We start from the raw sequence: 9,792 nt of genomic DNA, 5'->3' as shown, positions 1-9,792 counted from the left end.
GGGGCACCTGTCGTCGGCCGGGACGTTGGCGCGGGGGTCGTCGGAATCGCCATTGTAGGGTTCCTTGACGTGGTGCTCGGCGAGGTCGGTGTGCTGGAGGCGCAGGTCGAGGTGGAGCTCCTTGCTGCTGCGCTTAAGCACGTGGTAGAGCCACCGGTTCAACACGGCAGAGTCCCAGTGCGTGTAGCAGCCGAAGTTGACGCGGAAGGCGCGCGGCGACGTGCTGGCGCCGCAGCGGCGGCAGCAGAGGAGCGCGGCGTTGACTTCATCGATGAAGTCCCCGTTCTTGCTGCGCTTCTCCTGGGATTGCGCGGTGAAGCTGTGGTCGTTCTTGTCGTGGGCCTTGTCCTGGACGAAGGACATGGCCTCGACGGCGGCGAAGGAGTGGCGCCAACTCCTGGCGAGCACGGCTGCGCGAGCACCCTCTTTTATGGGGAGATAGGAGAGGATGATGCCGAGGACGTCCTCGGGGAGGTCGCTCAGGCGGTCCTCGCCACACCAGGAGTTGGTGGGTGCGGCCGAAAACATTTAATAGAGCATCTGCACCCCGGCCGCGTTATCTTGACCGCCCATACGCACAGGGATCCGTGCCGTTTTCAGCCGCTAATGAGAGCTGGCTTCTGTGATACACCTAGGGCCTATAAGGAACTGTTCATCAGACCTCTGTACACATCCCACAAGGAGACAACAGGAGCTGGACAAAATTCCTGGTAGCACATGGACGGACACTGCTACACGCCTACATCTTCTTGTTCCTTGAGACAGCTATATCGTCTTCCACAACGAGCATGATGGCTAGCAGAAGAGCTGATCCCTGCACCCCGAACGAGACCCAAAATGTTTGATAGAGATGGGGAGGTGAGCATAGCAAGCCCGGGCTCATTAATTGTCTCCAATAGCGATGGTGCTCAAGGAGACCAAGTTTTTCTTGGATGAGTCAATCACCCAGATGTAGTTTTCTAGTACACGCAGATCCAATCCTTGTTGTTTGGAGAGAGAGAGACGTAAAAAAAATAGTGCACACAAGAGAGAGAGGGAGAGAGAGAGAGAGGGGTGAAAAAATAGTGCACACAAGAACGGCCAATCCTTGTTTTCCTGATGTAAATCCAACCCTCGTTTGAAGACTAGCGCACACAAGAAATAAATGGAACGAGTGCCTAGAAGATAAGCCATTCGGAGATATATACAGAGAAGAATTCAGAGAGAGAGAGAGAAGATGCGGTCGTCCATGCCTGTGGTGAATAAAAAAGGTCATTTGAGAGAGGGGGGGTCACATGCAGCACAGGGAGTGCATGCATAAAGAGAGGGAAAGAGAGATGGAATACATGCGGCAGAAGACATGCATATACACAAGACACTCACTTCAGGACAAGATAGTGCAGAATAAAGTCCACAGTCCATAGCTTTGTTACTACTCGTAATGACTCGTAAAGATCCCTAGACTGACGCACATCTCGAGAATCACGGCTGCAAACGAACGCCCTCGATAGCGCGGCCCCGACGCAGATGCTCTAAAAATCCATGTCCGTGGGTGCGGCCGCCATCACGGCTCAGGGTGCCGCCCGTGATTCTCATCTGGCCGAATATATGTACTAGTAGGGTTCCTTCTTGTTCCTGAGTCGATCAAGGAGTAGATCTCATCCGGAGTCGATTGCTACTCCGTTACAAACAAGGATTCATAATTTGCCACGAATCACAAAGCCCGGTCGTTACCTTCTTTTTTTCCTCTTATACCTACCGAGATTTTTTTTTCTGGACATTCCAGATTAATATGGTGGATGTACCATGATGCCCTAAGATCAGGATTATTTTTTGAGAAAAAAAGACCAGTCTAATTTTAAATTTTTTTAATCTCAACGCCCTTCGGCAATTTAGCCCACATGTGAAAGAATGTCTGACTGAACAATTTCAGTCACCCAGACAGGGATTAATCAAGAAGTAACCAGGAAGAAGACAAAGTTATACTAGACATCCCTTAACTCTTGGCACAAGAGTCTAGATTTGATCCTTGAACTCCGAAATCGGAGACCTTGCAACTCTAACTACTAAAACCGTAAAGCTTTGTCCTCAAGTATGTGTAATTCTCTCAAATTTTCTTCCTTTTTAAAAAAATCATGAACTTATCTGAAATTCGCGTAATTTTTTGAAGTTTGCATAATATTTTTGAATTCATATGCTTTATTTGGAAAAGTTCATGAATTTGCAAAATATCATGAACTTGAAAAAAGTACACAGATTTTTTAAATGGTACGTGAATTTCAAAAATGTACATGGACCAGAAGAAAGAATGCAAATTTCAATGCACATGGATTTGAAAAAAGTACGTGAACTGAAAAAAGTACATGAATTTAAAAAAATCGCAAAATTTAAAATTATGTGATTTTGAAAAAAAAGTATGAATTTTAAAAAGTTCATGGATTTGAAAATAGTACACAGATTTTAAAAAAGTGCGTCAATTTGAGTCAGCAACGGTCAAACCGGGGTCTGTCATCACCAAAAACAGTCAAAATCAAGACCAGGACGAACATTATCTGGTTTCAGTTGTTGGGGGTGCAAGTTGTCCGGTTTCATAGTTGAGCGACCAAATAAACTTCGCTAAAAATTGTGGGACAAAAAAATAGTTTCTCTAACAAGAATATCTAAAGGTTCCTTAGGAAACTGGTGAGCCGCCAGAGAAGACCACATAATTCCTTCATCTCGAATAGAATGTGGAAACTGGCCTAATTAAAATTTTAGGAAAGCATGGCAAAGTGAAGTTCTCTATAAAGATTTTGGTTGCTGCAAAGATGTCAAATTTAGTACTATGCAAGCTTGACAAATCGTGCTTGCCAATTAAATTTGTCATCCGCGCTCAACAATAGTTGCCATGCAAAGCGATTTCATTCCTACCAACAAACTTCAGCTGGGTACGAGGGTTATTGATTTATCCTAGCCGTTAAACTCATTTGTACATGTACCTCTGATATACTGTTGTAAGTGCAACTTCAACGCCATGTACCAGATTGCCCGCGAATGTCCAGACCGTGTTGTGCAGACACTTTAGGCCATCGAACACCGTGCACCAAACATCATTACAAGGTTCAAACGTTTGAAATCTGACAAACAATAAGCAATGATAGGGGAGGTTTCCTGGCGTTAGGACCACCGGCACGTATGCCTCTGACACCCCCGGCCCACACAAAATCCTCTCTCTTTCTTTCGCTCCAACCGCTGCTCCACTCTCCGCGCCGCATTCATGCTGGTCCAGCGCCAATGTGACTGGTCACTGCTGCATGCCGGCGAACGGCGCGATACTCAAACCGGGGTGGGGGTCGAGAAAGCTGCTCTGGCCCGCCCCTCATGTTGCATGCGCTCATTGACCGTGCTGGATTAATGTCGATTCAGAGCAAACGTGACCAGGAGGGACGACAAGATGACTTCTTACGGCATTCAAGCAGGTTGCCCATCCCGTTCGCCTTCCCGACTTTCAGGCTCTTGAGGCTCCGTGGCGTCCACCCCAAAAACTTATACAAAGGAGCCAGTACCAGAATCCCGAGGGAGCATCGTCGAAAACCACCATCCGCGAACCAGAAGCCATTCTCCAGCCCTAGCCGCCGCCATTTTCCATCTCATCTCCATACCCACCACCATCACCATCGCAACAGCAAACCACCATCCGTGAACCAGAAGCCATTCTCCAACCCCGAATGAAGGTTCAACACCGAAATAAAGATTTTTGCAAAAAAAAAAGGAAAACACTGAAATGAACAAGGTTCAAATAGTGTGATGTTCTATGATTTGGACAACAAGCAAGCATAGTTGAGGTGGTTACCGGACCTGGTTAGCAATATGCCTTGCTTTCAGCTCGTGGGTTTGAATCTCATGTAAATAATATTTTTCTTCTTTGTATTTTACCCTGGAAGAAAAACCGACAGCGCAAGAAAGGGAAAAGAAAGCCGGACGGCGAGAATGGAAAACAAGAGGAAAAATCGGTCGGGATGTGGTTGAACATGGAGTAGAGAGATCTTTCTGTAACGCTACTTAAAAACATAACGTTTAGTGGTTAGCACTGTCCTTTTCTTTAAGTCTTCAACTTGAGCAAACCAAAACGCTTGAAGGGCCAGTTCTTTTGAGCAATTCTTCCAGAATTGACCCCCTCCCCAGCTTCTCCCAGAATTGCCACTTAATATTTTTTTACAATTCCTAGCTAATTAGACCTTAACTAGCTAGGAATTGTAAAAAAATATTAAGTGGCAATTCTGGGAGAAGCTGGGGAGGGGGTCAATTCTCGGAGAATTGCCCAAAAGAACTGGCCCGAATTCTCACTCCTGCCAGAATGGGACACAAAAATTCGTTGAAATCCACCATGAAAGGAGTCCGCCGTGTGAGGTTGGAATATAAAACAGACTTTGGACACGTTGGCCGGAGCATCACCCCGAGCTTAGCAAGGAGAGGATATCTCCCAAAAGGGAGAAATTTCCAACATGTTGCATCACGTGGAATTAATTGAACAATTCACCTTACAAGAAAAAAATCTACGAGTACAATTCTGCTACAAATAAAACAGCATCATAATCATTGGACACTACCTTAAATGAAAATCGTCTCTGCTGACCTGTTCACCATCATCACCCATTCTCTGATTTCGTTCTTCAGTCTCCTCTGCAACTCTCGCGGGCCCCTCGGAAAGACAACACACACTCGTTCAAGAACCCGCGCATTGCAGAGCAGCAGCTTGGCCATACACCTCTGTGCCTCATTGCCCTGGTAGTGCACCAGGTTGATCTCCCTCACCCGCTTCTCCAAGCACGGGATCGAAACATCCGGAACCGCGAGTTCATCCCTGAGCTCGTGAGGGTGCACCCGGACGTCCTTACTTGGTTTCATGAACAGCGTCAAAATTTCAATGCGTGGAGCCTGCTCGAGTATCCTAGTCACCGCCTCGATGCTGCCTCGATGAAGATATCCTGTCAGTTCAAGCTTCCATAGGCTCAGATATGAGGGGAATCCCATGAAGGATTCACTCTCAATGTCTGAACCGAGATGAGTAGACACTAGATGTAAATGCCTTGTGGCGGTGAACTGCTCGAGGAACATTCTAAACTGGGAAAAATCTCCATTGCGAACCTTCTTGCCACAGAAGCCGATGTGGCACGAAGAGATCTTGTGCGCACCGTGGAGGGTCACGAGCGACTCCGCGGGCACGGCACCCCTGTACTCGAACTCCCTCAGCTCCGAAGCATCGACGGTCACACTGACCAGGGTGTGGCAGCACCGTATAGCGAGCCTACGGAGGTGCTTGTCGAGGACGGTTATGGTGAAAGTCTCGCAACTCTCCAGCGTAAGGTCGATCAGGCGCGGGCAGCAGGAGATGAGCCGTTGGATGCCGCTGCAGTCCAACTCGCTGACGCTGCTCAGGAGCAACGTCTCGAGGAGCGGCAGGCGTATGATCTCCGGTGGATCCAGATCGCAGCCGCCGAGGCAGAGCGTCCGTATGGGCGTATGGCCACGCAGGAGAAGAGGCTTACTGGTAACGTGAACATATCCGCTACGTCGCGGCTGCAGGGCACGGGGCAGCGGTCGTCCGTCTCGCTGCCGGCGCCCCCGTGGTGGTCCGGCTCCCCAGCGTAGTGCTCCCCCATGACGGTGAGTTGTAGGCGAAGGTCAAGGTGGAGCTCCGGCCCGCTCCGGCGCAGCAGGTGGGAGAACCACTGGCTCACAACGGGCCCGTCCCAGTCGTAGTAACCACCGAAGTGAACGCGGAAGGCGCGCGGCGCGGCGTTGCGGTCGCCTGCGCAGCTGCGGCGGCAGAGGAGAGCCGCATTGACGCCGTCGAGGAACGCCCCGTTCTTGCTCCGGCGATCCCCGGCATTCAGGTAGAAGGTGTAGTCGTCCCCGCGGAAGGGGGCAACGTACTCCACGAAGGAGATGGTGTGGACGTACGCGAACTTGTGGCGCCAGCTCCTGGCGAGCGCGGCGGCGCGGGCGGCCTCCTTGGTGGGGAGGAACGAGAGGACATGGCCGATGACGCCGTCCGGCAGCTCGCTGAGCCGATCTCGGCCGCCTCCGCCGCGGTTCGGCGAAGCCATCACGTACGTCCCGGTGCCTGTGGCCGGTGGCGATAACTAACGATCACGCGATCGGGCGGAGCGATAAATCTCGTGGGGTTAGGTATATATCTCCTTATAAGTTTGGTTCCTATATTTTTTGTTAAAAAAGAAGTGCGGTTCCTTGTCGATCCTAGGTCGGTTCCGATTAATTTGCTATGTGGCTGACCACTCCGTAATGAAATTATAGCTCTTTCTCCTCTCGATTTTTTTACCTTTCACCGGCAATCATCCACCGTTCATTATTGCTTTAAGATTTGTGCTTTATTTCGAAAAAAATTGAAGATTATCCTGTTGTACTTAGGCAGTAAGAAAATTGTCGTATTAAGATCGTAAACGGCCATACTTACAAACACACCAATAAAAACAAGGGGCGACCGAATTTAGACAGATCTACTAGAGACAAGTGTCGACCGGAGCCAAACAAATCTACTGAGAGACAATGTCGACCAGATCCAAGACATGTTGGAGGGATACCTCTACACGGCCTCTACCGAAGAGGGGATAGGATGTGGAGGACATTATTCTAACTCTAGGGCATCATCGCCATATCGTCGCCCCAACCAAGGCGCTAAAACTACGTAAAGCAAGGACGGGATCCCTCCAGTCGAGGGGTCAACAGGTGCTGAAAACCGTAATTCTTACTACACCTTTGTTCTGTTCTATGCTAGTAAATTATCATAATATTTTGTTGTGTATCAATAAAAAAATTGTATTTTATTCAAAATTTGGATTTGCTGTGTTTTCTCAACCAGCAAATATATCTCTACAGTTGAATAATGACAGATATACAGTTTCTGAGCGCTCCATTGGAAACAGCTTAGTTTCAAGTAAGTCTCCTTGACGGTTGATGATATTCATTGCTTACACCAGGCATCATGTGTTGCATCAATACAATGATCTTCGACCTTTTGCCAGGTACACACCAAATAACTTAACACAAATTTTAAGTCACATAAACCAATGTTCATTGTTCCATTGTTCGCTTATTCAGGAAAATACAAACTGGCGTGCATCTCTTGCACCTTTTTATTATTATCTGGTTCATCTACAACTCAGTACTACTACTACCTCTGAATGATCAAGTCACAGGTGATCGGCATCAGCTTTACATTATTTTTTGAAGCTCCGGTTGTTATTTCTTCTCATGTAAAATTTCTTGACCGCGGAGGATGTTGACTTTGCACCAGCTTCAGCCAGATCGCCGGTTTCTCGCTCACGCATTTCGAGGTCAGTCGCCGGATCCGTGCTTCCCCTCCTCAGCGACGAAAGGGTCCTTGCAAGGTCGCTCTTGTTGTGCACGTCTTGGGTTGCCATAGCACGAGTAATAATGAACCAAAAACTTGGAACAAAGGCCAAAGGTGCTTACCTCCCCATCAATGATGCCAGAAATATATTTATGTCTTACGAGTGCATAGGGTATAGTTGTACTTGTTTTTGGAGTAAGTGTAGATCCCATGAAAAGATGAGCAAAGAGTCTTTTGCCCCTTAGAGCATCTACAGCCGGGCTCGCGTAATCCGCCTCATACGTCCGGGGGGGCCGCCCGGTCACTGACCGGTCGTAAAAATGTGACCCAGTCGGGTGCCTCAAACGGGCCTCACATGCTCGGATTGACCGGCACCCCTCATATCCAGCCCAATTATGGGGCGGATGTGAGGCGGTACATGCGCGCCCGGGCGCATCCGCCACATTTGCCTGGTCCACCCAGACCCCATAAATATCCCCATCCGCCAAGCCTAGACACCGGTCAATTCAAACTCCACTTCACTTCCCTCTCCGTCCACTCCACTTCCGATCCCCTCCCCTCCGATCGGATGGCCGGCAATGGAAGCAGTGGTGGCTCCGGTGTAGAATCCGACGACTCGAACATCGATTTGGAGGAGGTGGCCCGCCGCATCGTCCGGAGGAGGTCGCTGCTCGAGCAAGGCGTCCCAGGCAGCGGCGGATCTTCCTCAGCGCCCATTGCCCGTCGACGCAGCGCCTGTGACGTTGTCGGCCCTTCCCTCCCGGCACACAGCTCCAGCAGCTCCGCTCTACTCCTTCAGGTACACCGCCCACCTCCACCACCCTCTACTTCGGAAGTGGTACCCGGCCACTGCTGGGTCCTCATGCCCACGCCGGGGCCGCGCGTACGAGGATGCCCGAGTTCGAGGCATGTGTACCCGGCGCGAACGGCAACGGGGGAGGGAGAGGGGGGAGGCGATGTCCGCGTGGCGTTCTTGTGTGAGCACGCCGGTCGAACCCGAGGCCGCGCTCCTCGCATCGGTCCTCCGCCACTCTCTCACGACGTCGGAGACAAATGTGCGGTGTCTCTGCCGCAAGAATGTCAAGGCGCTCCGACTCGCCATCAAGTTGTCGGAGCGTGAGCCAAACAAGGAGGCGGTGACGAAGGCGAAGGCGGCCCATAGTGCGAAGGAGCAGGACAGCCTTCTTCGTAGATTGTCGGGCATGAGGTGCAGCCCCGACTCCGACCTGACGAACGGATCCACCTCCAGCTCCTACGATGATGACACACCTTCGCACGTCGGCGCATACACGGAGGAGGGTCACAGCCGCGCCGACGACCGGAAAGGGGAGGGGCCGGCGAGGAAATGGTGATTTCCTCCGCCCTTCCCCGTTAAGTTTATATTTTAACTATGTTTTAAGTTGTTTGTAGTATGGATTTGCCGTTGAACTCCGATAAACTATGGTCCTTTTGTCCGGCGATGCAATGTTGATTTGATGAACTGCGGTTGATCCTGTTTTACGTACTGTTGCATGGGTTGTATGGTTTTGAGGGTTCAGATATGAGGGACGCGAGTGTGAAAGCCAACCAATGAGGCGTGCCCAGTCAGTGCCCACGGACACTCCCGCGCACGTCCGCGGGTGTTTGAGGGCCTGGATTTGCTATCTCCGCCTGTAGATGCTCTTATAGAGGTTTATCGTTATCCGCCTCACTACTAGGAAAAAGCCTAGTAGTACCGCCAGTTAAACAGCTAGTAGTAGTGCGGGTGCCCGCGCTACTACTACGATGCTATAGCTCACTGGTAGTAGTAGCGCGGTGCATCCGGCGCTACTAGTAACGCGTGTCTGTGACCCGCACTACTACTATTAATTTCAAAAACCAAAAAAATCTTGACCCTGCGAATGCTGTTAATGGTTCAATCCAGCGACGACAGAGGTCGCCGGAGGTGCGGACGGGTAGTGGCAGACCAGATCCGACGACGGTTGTTGGAGAGGGAGCGGATCCAATGTGGAGCAAGATGACGGTGTGAGGATCCTCTTCGCGGCCAAGGCGGAGAGCTCCTGGTTGTCCATGTCGACGACCTGCACATGCATGGGCATGGGAGGTGAGTAAAATCGAAGGGAGAGGGAGAGGAAAAAAGAGAAACAAGGGAGAAAGGAAGGAGAAGGAGGGTGCATCGGGGCTGGTCACCGGTGGTGAGATGCGCCATCGTGGTGGCATGGAGGTAGGGAAGACGGGCGAGCTCCTGGTCGCCAGCGACGTGAGAAGGCGGACTCGTTCGGCGGCATGGAGGAGGAGATGTGCTTGGGCAGGAGCACCATGGGAGAGCCTATGGAGAGAGGGGGGAGTGAGGGAGAGAGGAGGGATTCGGCCGAGGATATGTGGACTTCACCTACCTCGTACTAAGTAGTAGCAAGGGTATAAATCCGCGCTACTACTATCAACTTAGTAGTAGTTCGGGTTTATACCCCTCGCTACTA

This window comes from Triticum dicoccoides, chromosome 2B (assembly GCF_002162155.2).
Source record: "Triticum dicoccoides isolate Atlit2015 ecotype Zavitan chromosome 2B, WEW_v2.0, whole genome shotgun sequence".
NCBI lineage: Eukaryota > Viridiplantae > Streptophyta > Magnoliopsida > Poales > Poaceae > Triticum > Triticum dicoccoides.
The sequence above is the reverse complement of the archived record's forward strand: the minus strand, read 5'-3'. Positions refer to the sequence as shown.